The sequence below is a fragment of the Ascaphus truei genome, chromosome 6 (genome assembly GCF_040206685.1).
Source record: "Ascaphus truei isolate aAscTru1 chromosome 6, aAscTru1.hap1, whole genome shotgun sequence".
In the NCBI taxonomy this organism is placed as follows: Eukaryota; Metazoa; Chordata; class Amphibia; order Anura; family Ascaphidae; genus Ascaphus; species Ascaphus truei.
In genome coordinates, this window is record NC_134488.1 from 99,175,270 (window position 1) to 99,188,542 (window position 13,273).

General features: G+C 47.1%; 1 protein-coding gene across 1 annotated transcript in view; it reads left to right on the plus strand.

Annotated features, from left to right (window-relative positions):
* The first annotated feature begins 9,091 nt into the window (after window positions 1–9,091).
* The window catches only part of LOC142497488 (sulfotransferase 2B1-like), a 52,529-nt gene continuing 48,347 nt past the window's right edge, over window positions 9,092–13,273 (plus strand). The window contains 1 exon segment of the mRNA XM_075605337.1: window positions 9,092–9,185. The gene's annotated coding sequence lies outside the window, so the exon portion shown is untranslated.

Genomic DNA, 13,273 nt, shown 5'->3' on the forward strand with positions numbered 1-13,273 from the left:
ATATTCAATAACATTTCGGAGCCACCTCTCTCGACTCTCTTCTATTTCCCTCATTAAAGGTTCGGGGACATAGGGGTATTCGAGCCCATGTGACCTCATATTTGGCTGCAATAGCCCGTTCAGCTCGGCAAGTCCTGGTCAATTTAGTTTGCCCAGCCTTTCCCGGCAACACCCATGACAGGGGCTCATCTGACTCCACCGGATCATCTAACCCTTCAGATCCCTTTGGGGTAATAAGACCCCCTTGTATTCGGTCCCATCTTACCCTTAGCGCTCGGAGGTATGCCTCATCGTCGAAATCTCCGGGAGCCCACCAGTGGTCAACCACCCCCTCCTTTCTAGAAGAAAATGGGTGCGGTCGAGCCAGGCGACATAACCTTCATATAACGGTGCCCACCACCTAGTTTCCCGTACCTCCTCAGAGTTAGGTTCTAGTGGCTCCTCCTCATCATCAGGCCTGCCCGAGGATACCCCTGAAGTACCCTCAGATCGCATAACCTTTTCCTTGCGCTGCGACCAGTGTCCACCCTCAATGCTTAGCGCACTATGGCTTTCACTAATTATCGACCCTCGTCGAGAAATTCTCCCTCCACCCTCCGATCCATCCTCTGAAGTTCCCCAGTCCAGGCTTCCAGTCCGTTCTGTGGTAGGACCCCGGTAATCCCCTGACATACCCAGACTAGAGGTAGACCCGAAGGAACAGGTGACAGGGACAGGTACTTGAACTAGGGCCTTGGGGCTAACCCTGGGGATGGACGGGGTTGGGGGACGGGACTGGACGGTAGGTGCCGGCAGGGTAACGGCCTGCTCCTCCGCAACACCAAACTCACATTCGCCACAATGTTCGCTCTGTCCTTCGGTAGTGGATCCTCTCGTTCTCCGATTCGAGCGCCCACTCCGTCTGCTGTCTGTAGGGGATTGACTCCCACTGCTCGACCGTAGAGGCGCAATCGCCTCCCACTCGACACCGCTCAGGTCGTCCGGAAATGCCTCGGGATCCGCACGTGCTGCGACGCCATCTTGGGTTGGGTCCCCAAGCGAGACCTCTTCCTCCACGAGGATATCCGGCAACGCCCTTCTGCTGCGCGGTCCAGCCTGACCCTGGTTCCGCTCTTCGCTCACCTCCACCCCCGGAATCTGCGGTGAGCACGGAGTTAACCTACTGCTCCGCAGGGTCGGGGTGGATCGCCCTCCTTCCGACCCGCTAGTCACCATGGCAGTGGGACTCCGGCGATCGGGTTGTCGCGGCACTGGAGACACTCGGCTTCGTGTCTCCACACCACGAGGAATGGCATCTCGCCACGGAATACCAGTAGCATGGTACTCCTCTAATAAGTTCTGTGCCTCTGCCAGCCTGGCACACTCCTCGTCCGAGGACTCTAATTTACAGTTCGGTCGGGGTATTCCAGTAGGGGACCGTCTATGGGCTCCTTTCCGGTCACCTCTACGATGACTGGGTTTCTCCTGTTTGAGAACCCGGCCGGGTTCCTGCTCAGCGGGATCTGCTCTCTCCCTCCACAAGGCACCCGGAAGCTCCGCTGCCAACGTCGAGGTAGGATGTCTCATCCCTACATCTTGTACTGGCACAAAAGTCGTCATGGGCCACATGTACTGCAGGCTACAGTGAGGGCATCAAGCCTCACTGCCCACGGCTCCACCAGGCAGTCTGCACTGTAGGCAGAGACAGACCACTGTCTCCACAACTTCTACTCGGATAATCAGGAAGCCTCCTGGAGCCGAGTAGGGGTGGGTTGATATCAAGGGACTCTGTTCCACTTTCTCCGCTTGCTCAGCCATGGTCACCAACGGGAGCACTCGTCCTAGCGGTCTGTAGTGATCAATGGCTCTTCGCAACTGAAGTGCATGGGATGGTTGAGCAATCCTTCCACCCACTTCCTCCATCGGCATCCGGTGAAACTTTAGACCACTCCCCCTGGTTGAAACTAGGCGGATGTCTCGCCGCCTTGTAGGCTGACCCAGCACAGGGGCTGAGTGAGTCATAGTCCATGAGGGCGCGGCTCCAGCTTTCGCGCCAAACTCCCCAACTGGGTGGAGTTTTCTTGTTGCCGCCAATCCTGGCCAAGAATTTGCAAACTGCAGAGTTGCAAGACTTTCTGCAGCTGGCCCACGCGGTGCCCCGGGAATGCGGGAACCGCCATTTTGGTAAGCACTGTCCTTCTTTGTATTTGAGGTAGCGTCTGGCTGTTTGTTAATTGGTGTGTAACAAAGTCCATTTCATTCCTCCCATCTCGCAAGGCTGTCATCCTCACTATTCTCAGGGGTATCATCCCGAGAACATAGGCATGACAAACACGACGCAGCCACGGCTTTCACGCCATCCCATAACAAACACACAAGAGTCTCTCCTGTAGCTTGTTCTCCTTCATCATCCCGGCATCCTGGACCTTCTGCTCTTTGCAGATCCTCCATTCCGATGGTCACTTCTTGCTCACGGTATACTGGATTATTGTACATGGAGCTCCGCTCTGCGGGGCAGCTACCACATCCGTACAATAAACATGCCTTGTGCACCACCTCGTGTACCTAACATATGTCTAACTCGTGTTTGCACTACCTCAGGCTAGGCTCACTCTCTCAGTGTCTACTGTATCTCCTTCCTCCCAGTCTGTGCTCCCTTCAGTAAGTGATCTGGAATGGCTAGAGTACTCTGGGGCTCCCATGCAGTACTTGGGCGTCTACCTCTCTTAGTCAGCCTAGTGCAGACCTCTCCAGGACACCTGACCTAGTTAACAAGCTCTCCCTTCTGGCATCATACCCCTAGCATGACCTCAAGGTGACTCGGACAGCTATAGCCCTTCTCCAGATCCACTAACTCCTCTCAGGTTCCCAGGCTACTCCTGCGGTTCCATCCCAATGCAGCACAAAGTGGCAGCATACACTTTCCCTGTTTCCTAGCGTGCCTAGCAAAAGCCTGTCCTGTTGATAGGTATATATATATCTCTCAGCAGCGCCTCCAATTGTAACGGGTTTTCCCCCCCCCCAATCTCACATTGGCCCGGGTACTTTAATAACCAACCCCCATTACGTGTGTGTTTGGTGATGCACCTGTAGGCAACAGAACTCCTGAGTCTCCCGCTTGATGGGGTTAGGGGATGTCAAGCAGAACAGGTAGCTGAGGTAGTGGGTGCGAGTTCAACTTACATCATGTGCAGCGCCTCCACCTCATCAGGGTCTATGCTTCCGCAGGGAGATGGTCCTGGTGAGGAACTTCTTCTTGGTGGAGCCATCCACTGCAGAGTAACTTCACACTCACACAGTGGGGGTATCTTTAACAAGGTCATCTTTATTGTAGACGGTGATGTAGCAGACTGCCCCATGCAGCTGCCGGCTCTAGCCGCACATCTCTCCGTGCTGTCCCTTTGCCAGGTACGCCCTCCCAAATTGAAGTGGGATCCCCTCTTCTCCTAGGGAGATCCTCTCTGTGCCAGGTCCCTGGACACAGAGTGGCTTAGACAGGCTAATTGGTCAACCTGGACCTCTAGCTACGTCACTAGGGTCACAAAGTGTTCCTACAATCCCTTATGCAGGACAATACAACTTCCTAACAGCTTTCCACAGCTGCCAGAACACACTGTTAGAACACTATAACTAACTGTGTTGTGCCTTATATACTTCAGGAGGCAGGCGCATCCCTGATGTCACTATCCAGGGACTCAGAGCATACAGCCACTCCCCTTCATACATTGGGCACATCACCATTGGATGAGGGAAAACCTCCATAACTACTGCTGGCATACCTGTTCTTACCAGGACTTTCTGCCAACAGAGAGGAAAGCAATATACCATTATTATGCATGGCTATACATGTATTCTGTTGCATCAAACTTTATTAGAAATAACATTTCACACCACTGGAAGATCCTAGGCAGTGATACCAAGCTCAAAAAAATTGCCCAGAAACTACCATTGTTTTCTTTTTGGCGGGGGAGAAATATGTGGGATTCTCTGGTTCATGCTGACTCTGCACTCGTCTCCTATATCCCCCCTCTTTTCACCCCCTCCTCTTTTCTCACCCCTCCTCTTCTCTCACTCTTAACTCTCACCCCCTCATCTTCTCTCACTCCCCTCCTCTTCTCTCACCCTATCCTCCTCTCACCCACATAATGCCTACCTTGCCTGCACGGTCTGAAGAAGCTGAATGCTGGCGGGAGGGGATCAGGACGGTAGTAGAAACAGGCGGTGGCGGTGGGAGAGGAGGGTCGTGGGAGTGGAGCAGGGGTTGCAGAAGAGGAGTTTGGCTGATGTGAACCTGCGCTGTAGCAGTAGCAGACACCTCATCAGTCAAGACTGCCGGGTCGGATTGCTTGGGTGCACTCCTCTCTGGCCATCCTCCTCCGCTGCCATGTCTGCCTCTTGCACTGCCGTCTGTCTCTGCCACCGCCCTGCTCCATGCCCATTGCACGTCATCTCCTCCTCCTCTTCTCCCATCACTGCCACCCAAAATCTGCCACCTATGTCACTTAGCGGTTGCACCGACCCTGCCTCTGAAAGACTGCTTGAAGAAGGAGCATCAAAGTTATCAGTGGAAACTTTGCATCACGAAAAGAAAATATCAAGAAACAAAAGATCTGTGCAACATGTGATAATCCAGCTTTAGGGGGTGAAGAAATTATGTAAAGACAGCCTTAAAGCTGCAGCAGTCCAGGCAGCGGATAAAATGAATTATTTTCTTCCGTGAATGAAGGATAAAGTGACGCAGACTGTGGAGATGGTAGTGTCACAAGCAAATAAGGGACAATCAAAGAGGTTAAGGTAACAGAGAAGTCTGGACAGAAGAGGCTAGTCATCTGAAGGATCAGAGATTCAGATATTGTCTGAGGGGGAGCAGTTAGACTCCTCTGATCATGAAGATTTTCAGGAGGAAGAGGCACTGTTTGATACAGAGTTGGTTGCATCATTAATTAAGGCATTATGAGAGGCATCAGATTTTTACAAGCAGTAAAAAGATTGAGACCTAAAACTCGGAATGTAATACCTGCATGGGATCTATCGTTAGTACTACAAGCAATGGTGAAATCTGATCTGGAATCTTATCGCTAACTATGCTAACACAGGAGAAGGTGTTCCTTGTCGCTATTACATCAGCAAGAAGAGTGGGGGAGTTTCAGGCATTATCATGTAAAGAGCCTTTTCTGGTTATACATCAGGACAACATTTTTCTTAGACCTGTCATCCATTTCCATCTAAGCTGGTATTTGTTGTCGTTGTTTGCAAACTCACAAACAAGGGTGCCTAGATAATGAGTAGTTTATTTCCTTAACAGCATAGAGTATGATCATACACACGCACACACACAAACACACACACGTTAATGAGACTCTCTGCCAGGGGAGGGCCCAAGCAGGCTTTATATACATTTTAGATTCCTTTGTTTAAAATAGGTTACTAGGCAGAATATAATAAGTACTCCCTTATTCTAAGCCAATCATTTTACAGATCATTAAAACCTGGTTAAAACTGGATTAAAACAGCTCTCTATAGGAACCAGGTACTTCTTGATAGTAGGAATATGGGCGTAAGCTACAGGCACAGTCGCAAATCTACTGTCAGAGAATCTCATTCATACAACACACACAGTACATCTCCATCAATTCTGCTCCAGAGACCCCCCCAGTCCATTGCCACAGTCGCCTATACTTTTCGAAATCTTCAGCGAGAAGTTTATAACTTTATTCTTGGAAAATACGGTTTCATCCCTAGCAGACAGTATTTCCTTGATGTAACCTTTGGTCCGGTACCTCAATCCCTTGGACATGCTCGCGCTGGTGCCAGAGTAGAGGACTGCGAGACAACAGGTAAGGAGGGAACACGTCGCAGAGGACGTGTTCCCCGATTCCTTACACACCACAACCCACCTCACTACCTATTGATCTACAGAATTTTTATGAGAATCTGCTACATCATGAAGTTGATTGGTGGGAATCATGATGGAGAATATGTTTGGACAGGACCCAATGGTCTCCCGGCCTTGCCATCATCTGTAATGCCATATATTGTTCGCATGGCTCATGGTTTATCGCATGTAAACAGAGAGGAGATAATTGACATTGTTTCCTGTGATGGGTGGACCCCAGGACTTGCTAAGGCAGCAACTGACTTATGTGAACAATGTGCCATCTGCAGACAATATAATGTAGGCAAAGCTATCAAGCACTCACAGGTAAATCATCCTCCTTGCTCATGGGGCCCTTTTGTCAATCTACAGATTGATTTTATTGAGTTACCCAGGAGTTTGCATTACCAGTATGTATTTGTTATGATCTGTACTTTCTCAGGATTGGTTGAGGCCTACCCCTGTCTATTTGTGGATGCTAATACAGTGGCAAATAAATTGTTACAGGAATTTATTCCTAGGTATGGATTACCTCAGAATATTTACTCAGACAGAGGAACTCATTTCACAGGACAAATTGTACAGGAAGTGTGCAGGAGTTTGGGTATTGAATGGAATCAGAGTTAAGGGGCTGTTGAAAGGGTTAATGGTACCCTAAAAAACTAAACTAAATGGTACCCTAAAACTAAAAACTTACAGAGCGCGCGCGCACGCGCAGCTCTTCTAGAGTGCCACGGAGCTTAGCTCCGCCCCCTCAGACATGCCGCGCTTCTCTCACATGCGGCGCGCACTCGTGATGTCGTGCAACACTCCCCAGCTGAGAGGCAAGTACTTTCAGCCCACTTGTCTCCTGCAGCCAGTCCTTGCTTCCGCGGGGGCCACGCCTCCGTTCCGCCTCGCTTGTGACTGGTTCCTGTGTGCTTTAAATATCCTGCAATTCCTGTCCTACATTGCTGAGCATAACTAGTTGTAGCCTTGTGCTTCCACGTCTGTTGTGCCTTGCTCCCTGTCTTGTGCTTGTCTCTACAGTTAACCCTTCGGGTGCCGACCCAGCTTGTAATTGGAAACTCCTGTGGATACTGACTCCGGCGTACCCTCGACTCTGCTGACTTCTCCAACCCCGACCATGGCTACACAGACTACCACTATTCGGACCTCTCCAACCCCAGCTATATATACTTTGACCATTCTAATCTCTCCAACCCAAAACCTTGGCAAGTATCTGGACTAACCCACTCTCTCCAACCCAGACCGGGATACGTTGACAATCCGCCACGCTTCCGCTGCTGTGGGTGCGTGGTTCAATACTTCCCCACGTCAGTACTGGGGTCCTGTCTTGCGCATGGGCAGCGCAAGCGTACATGATGTAGATGTCTCTGTGGTAATTAAAATATTGGCGGCTAAAATAACTTCTTGCGCAGCAAGTTTAGCTGCTTGATCTGCTGCAACATTTCCCTGGGAAATAGGGTCTTTGAGATTAGTGTGTGCAGTGACCTTAACAATAGCTACTGCTTGTGGTAAAAGTAAGGCCTGTAGTAAGTCTTTAACATATGATGCATTAGCAATGGGGGAACCTGCCGATGTAAAAAAACACAAAACAAAAAAAGTGGAACCGGGCGCTTCTAACTATGAAATAACTAATGTGGATTAGTGATGAAAACCAATAACAGTAAACCTAAAAAAACAAATAAGTTTATATATACAAATGTAGTGAATAAATAGCCTTCACCAAAAAGACGTGATTAATAAAATATTAAATGTGAAATACATATAAATACAGCAGCTCTACACCCTTTAAAGGACTGTCCAGGTCCAATGTAGTCTTGCGTTGTCTTCCAGGTAGGAGGAGCGCTGTGATTCTCAAGATGATATGTGAAAAATAAAGAAATAGTATAATAGTGCAGATGGTATTGATGAATGGAATAAAAAATAGTCTCTGTGTTAGTGTCACTCACAAATTAATTCAGATATATCAGACGTATCAGAGATCCATCTCTCTCTGATGGGAGACCTGTATTGGAAGCCCTCTAGCGATGGAAGCCTTGTAACTGTTGGTCTGGTAAGCTGGACGTGTGATGGAATCATAAAATACTCAGTATACCTCCCAAGGAATATGGAGAAAGAAAGGAGAGAGCGCACAATGGTATAGTATGATAAGGGTATATATTGCACAAAAATAGCATGTAGGTAATGCACACACATTTTTGCATTAAAGACAATTCGTTGGAGAGAACTGCTGGGGACTTGTGGAGGACGCCGGTGTATTCAGTCACTGGAGGACTTCCGCATACGTCACATCCGCCTACGTCACGTCCTGTGACGGCTCTGATCAGGGTGGAAGAAGCTGCCTGGTGATTCAGTCTCCGTGACTTGCCAGCACCTCCCTGCGTTATTTTCCCCAGTTCTCAGTATCCTCCAACAGCTGATTCTACGCGTTTCAATGTTGATACTGAGGATACTGAAAACTGGGGAAAATAACGCAGTTAAGTCAGTTTGCTACTGATTATTTAATAAATGATTATAAATCAGAATTTGAGGTCATCATACCAGTTCACCTACTGATGCAATTAAACTTCTTTTTACAGCCAAACTGCTTAAAATTTTCGACAAACCTCAATTGTACCTTTAGTAAATCTGGTAGTAAACCTCATATGAAGCTACTGTACAGTATTAGAAGCACCGTCCCTGATTCACCACCATTTACAAACCGATACAATTGTTTAGTTATTTATATCCAGTGGTTGACAAATCACCAAGAAATCTACTCGCCACACAAAAAAATCTACTCGCCACCTAGTACCAAACGTGTGCTGCGTGGGCCAATATTTACTCGCCCAGGGGTTAAATCCACTCGCCCGGGGCGAGCAAATGTATAGGTTTGTCGAACACTGTTTATATCATTCAAAATTCTGAAAGAACATTTAGTATTCAGGGAAAATGTTACATGTATACGCAGTCACTACAATATATTCCCCTCTGTATAGCAGTGTACCTGAATCCTGAGCTAAGGCAGTCATCATGAATCATGATCCTCTATTACTCTTGCAACTCTGAACTGCAGCATTTTGCTTTGACATATCTTGCCCATACACTTTATTGACCCTTCTGCACTTTGCTTGGGGGGCGGTAACCTTGGAGAATGGAGATTGGTATGGAAATGTTAACAGCTCCATATCTATTACAAAAGAGGCCAGGAATTGTAAAGGAAATAGTTCCCTTCGACCCCACCCCTTGATACAGGATCTCACAGAAGTGTACAGTTGTCAGTGCAGCAGGTTCAACATTCCAGCAAATACCACTCATACCAAAGGAATCAAACGCTTGACCAAAGGTACATTTGTTTTTCTCCTTTTTCGCACTAAAGGGATTTGAAATAAGGGACTTTTTAAGTTCACTATTGAGTGAAACTAAAGTTATCCACGTGCACTAATTAAAGTGAAATAGTTGTACTATAGATAGAGTACTGAATACCACACATTTTTTTTTATCTATAAACCTATAATTACACATACAGTACCTTTTCACATCTTTTTAAATAAAAAGTTTACAAACAGGTCTTGTTCCTATGTACCTATGGAATACACAGCATAAAACTTTTAAAAATGGAATTGAAAAATTATCTTTTTCAACAAGCTTTTGCTGCCTTGATATCAGGGACAGTACTTTTGGTCAGTGAGGATGAAAACACAGTGTACAGGAAGGGTAAAAAGAAGCATCACCAGGTATTTTTATTAATGAGATTGTTCATTTGTAGTCCCGCCCAATAGTTATTTACATGGTGGATACTTGCCAATGTAAAGAAGAAAAGAGGTGGAATTTTTTAAACCACTAGTTATATAACTCTAAAAATACAAAATATTGCCCTATTATGGGGAATATTTTTATGTATCTCACAAATTTTGTGAGTAATATAATACGGGGCACAATCACAACATTATAACTGTGTCTTTCAATGAATCAGTCAGAAGTCTATCTTTGAGATTTTATTTATAAAATGTTTTACCAGTAAGTAATACATTGAGAGTTACCTCTCATTTTCAAGTATTTCCGAAGCACAGTCAGGGCCGCCAACAGAAATCATGGGGCCCAGGACAAATGAAAGGAGCAGGCCCACCCCCCAACCCATAGCGCATCTACCATAATTTTTTAGCGTGCAACTTTTACTTAACTGTTTTCTTGTTATTGTTTATACGGAAAAAAACATTACAATGCAATCTGTTTATTTTAATATTTTCAACTAAAGTCAAAGATACCCAATGTTACATCCCATGTGACAAAAGGCCTGGGGGGATTCTGTATGGGTCTGGGTGGGGGGGTTAAATATGGGTCTGAAGGGAGTTAAATATGGGCTTTGGGGGGTGTTAAATATGGGCCTGGGGATGTTAAAACAATATACAGCAGCGGCAGCTTTTATTGCTACTTTTGCCGGCGGCAGGCCAGGATCTACTCCGGCTGGCGCCGGGTCTAGACCGCGCGCCGCCGCATGTTTCTCCGCGCACCCCCCTCCACTTCGCGTGCATTTTAGCCCCCCTTCCCGACCCCGAACCCGGCTCCTGCTCTGCCCCTCTGCTTCCCCGCACCCCCGCTTACCTCACTTTAAACTCCAGGGGTGTCTGGGAAGCCGGGGAAGCCGGGGAAGCAGGGCGCGCACGTGACTGTGACGTCACAGTGACGCCGCGACAAGCCGCGTCACCACGCTTCCCGCACGCATCCTGCCGTGCAGGAAGTGTTAGAATAAAAGCTGCCGGTGCTGTATATAAAAATACCCCAAGCCCCCCAATAGATATAAAAATTCCCCCAAGCTCCCAAATACATATAAAAATACCCCAAGCCCCACAATACATATAAAAATACCCCCAAGCCCCCAATACATATAAAAATACCCCCAAGCCCACATAATATAAAAATTCCCCCAAGCTCCCAAATACATATAAAAATACCCCAAGCCCCACAATACATATAAAAATACCCCCAAGCCCCCAATACATATAAAAATACCCCCAAGCCCACATAATATAAAAATACCCCCAAGCCCCCAATATATATAAAAATACCCCCAATCCCCACAATACATATACAAATACCCCAAGCCCCCAATACATATAAAAATACCCCAAAGCCCCTCAATACATATAAAAATACCCCCAAGCCCCCCAATACATATAAAAATACCCCCAAGCCCCCCAATACATATATAAATACCCCCAAGCCCCCCAATACATATATAAATTCTCCCAAGCCCCTCAATACATATTAATATTCTCCCAACCCCCCCTAATACATATATAAATACAGACTTACCTTGGGTCAGGCCAGGCCCGGTGTCTGTGGGGTGCACTGGCTGGGGGGGGGGGGCTTGGCGGGCCAGCGCTGCAAATTTCCCCCGACCTCTGACCAGGCCCTGCTGCCAGTCGCGGCCAGGGCCCTGTTCTCTGCTGCCTGTAAGCCTCTTCCTTTCTCTGTCCCATGCCGCTGAGCTTCCATTGCCGGCGCGTGACGGGGCTCTCTGACGTCAGAGCGCGGCGCACCGGAAGGTAGGCCAAGCTTAATTCCGGCGCGCTGATGTCAGAGAGCCTCGTCGCGCAGTGGCAGTGGAAGCTCGGCGGCCTGGGATACAGAGAAGAATAAGTTTACAGGCAGCTGAGAGCCGGGGCCAGGCTGCGACGGTGGCCAGAGGTCGGGGGAAATTTGCTGCGACGGCCGGGCCCCCCCAGCCAGCGGACCCAGGACACCAGCCCTGGCAGACTCCCCCTGTTGGCGGCCCTGAGCACAATTACAACAATACATGGTTACATTAAATTAACATGATTGCACATTATATTTCAAGACATTGTATGAACAATTAAAGATAATACAGTATATGCTTTTGCATATGTAGCAGTTACAGACCAGATTAAGATGTTAAAATGAGAGACAGCTTTAGTCAATATGTGAGGCAAAGTGGCCTCAGTTGTTAAATCTGTTTTGTTTTTTTCATCTGAGGCTGCTTTGGAGCTTGTGTCCACTCCTGTCACCTATGAACCTTGAGTTACTGATCCATACCATTATACAGAAGCGGTTGTACTATGGGAATGCCTTATATGCAAGACAACTAGTGTGCCTGATGCGGAGGCTCCAGCTTGTGCAGAATGCTGCAGCTCGGATGCTGAGACATGTTTCTTGCTTTGAGTATATTACTCCCATTTACGCAATCTGCACTGGCTTTCATTGATCTTCCATGTTCGGTTCAAGTTGGCCGTAATAGCCCTTAAAACCTTGCAAGGCCTAGGGCCTCTCTAAAGTATCTGCAGTCTCTTTTGAAGTTGTGGAGGGATACTGGCCAGGATCACAGGTCCTCTGGGGGGGGTCCACTTTATAAAATTAGCCTTGTTCCCAAATACCATTATTAGTCTTGTCAGTGTTTAAAAACAGTTTGTTTTTGGAAATCCAGTTTTCAATCCTCGAAAAATCAGATTGAAGAATGTGTCAGAGAAGTGAGGGTTGTGTGCATATAAGATTGTGTCATCTGCCTACATGTGCATTGAGGCTCCCTTACAAGATGTAGGTAGATAATTAATGGACTGAAAAGAGTAGGGGCCCCAGGACAGAACACCGCATGTGACATCCAAGGGGTTGAAGCTAGAGCCTGAGAGACACATGCTGGGATTTACCTGGTAGGTAGGAGTGAAGACAGTTTAAAGCATGTTCCCCTATTCCAGAGTGCTGGAGCTTATTTAACAAGATAACGTGTTCAACAGTATCAAAAGCCTTTGCAAAATCTATGAATATTGCACTAGTAAGTTGTCCCAGTTCCATTCCAAACTGGATCTCATTGCAAACTTTGAGGAGGGTAGTTTTGGGTGAAAGCCAGATTGGAGTTGGCTACGGAAATTTGTCTTGGTATAGTAATTGCTTAATTGGGAGTAGACACATTTTTCCATGACTTTGGAAAGTATTGGGAAAAGAGACATTGGCCTGTAGTTTGAGACAGTGTTTTTGTTTCCACTTTTGAAGATTCGGACATCTCTGGCAGTTTTCCAGGTCTTTGGGATATGGCCTGTAGACAATATAGAGTTGATTAGGGAAGTACGTGGCATGGCAATGGCTGGGGCAACAAGTCATAGGAACTTTGATTGCAGTGGGTCAGCTTAGTTTTAATTTGAGGAGTGCCTCTCCTCTTCAGATACTGGGACACATTGTAAAGTGTAGGCAGTGTTGAAAGAGGATGGGGCTATAGGGGTTCTCCCAGATTGAGCTTCATGTTTGTAGTTCAGGTTGCACTTTGATAATAGGGAAGTAGCCCACCCCACAAAGTATTGAATGCGTTTGCAATGTCAGTGGGATTTGTCAGTAATATCATCCTTTTTGTTATTGTATTGTATTGTATGTCTTTATTTATATAGCGCCATTAATGTACATAGCGCTTCACAGTAGTAATAC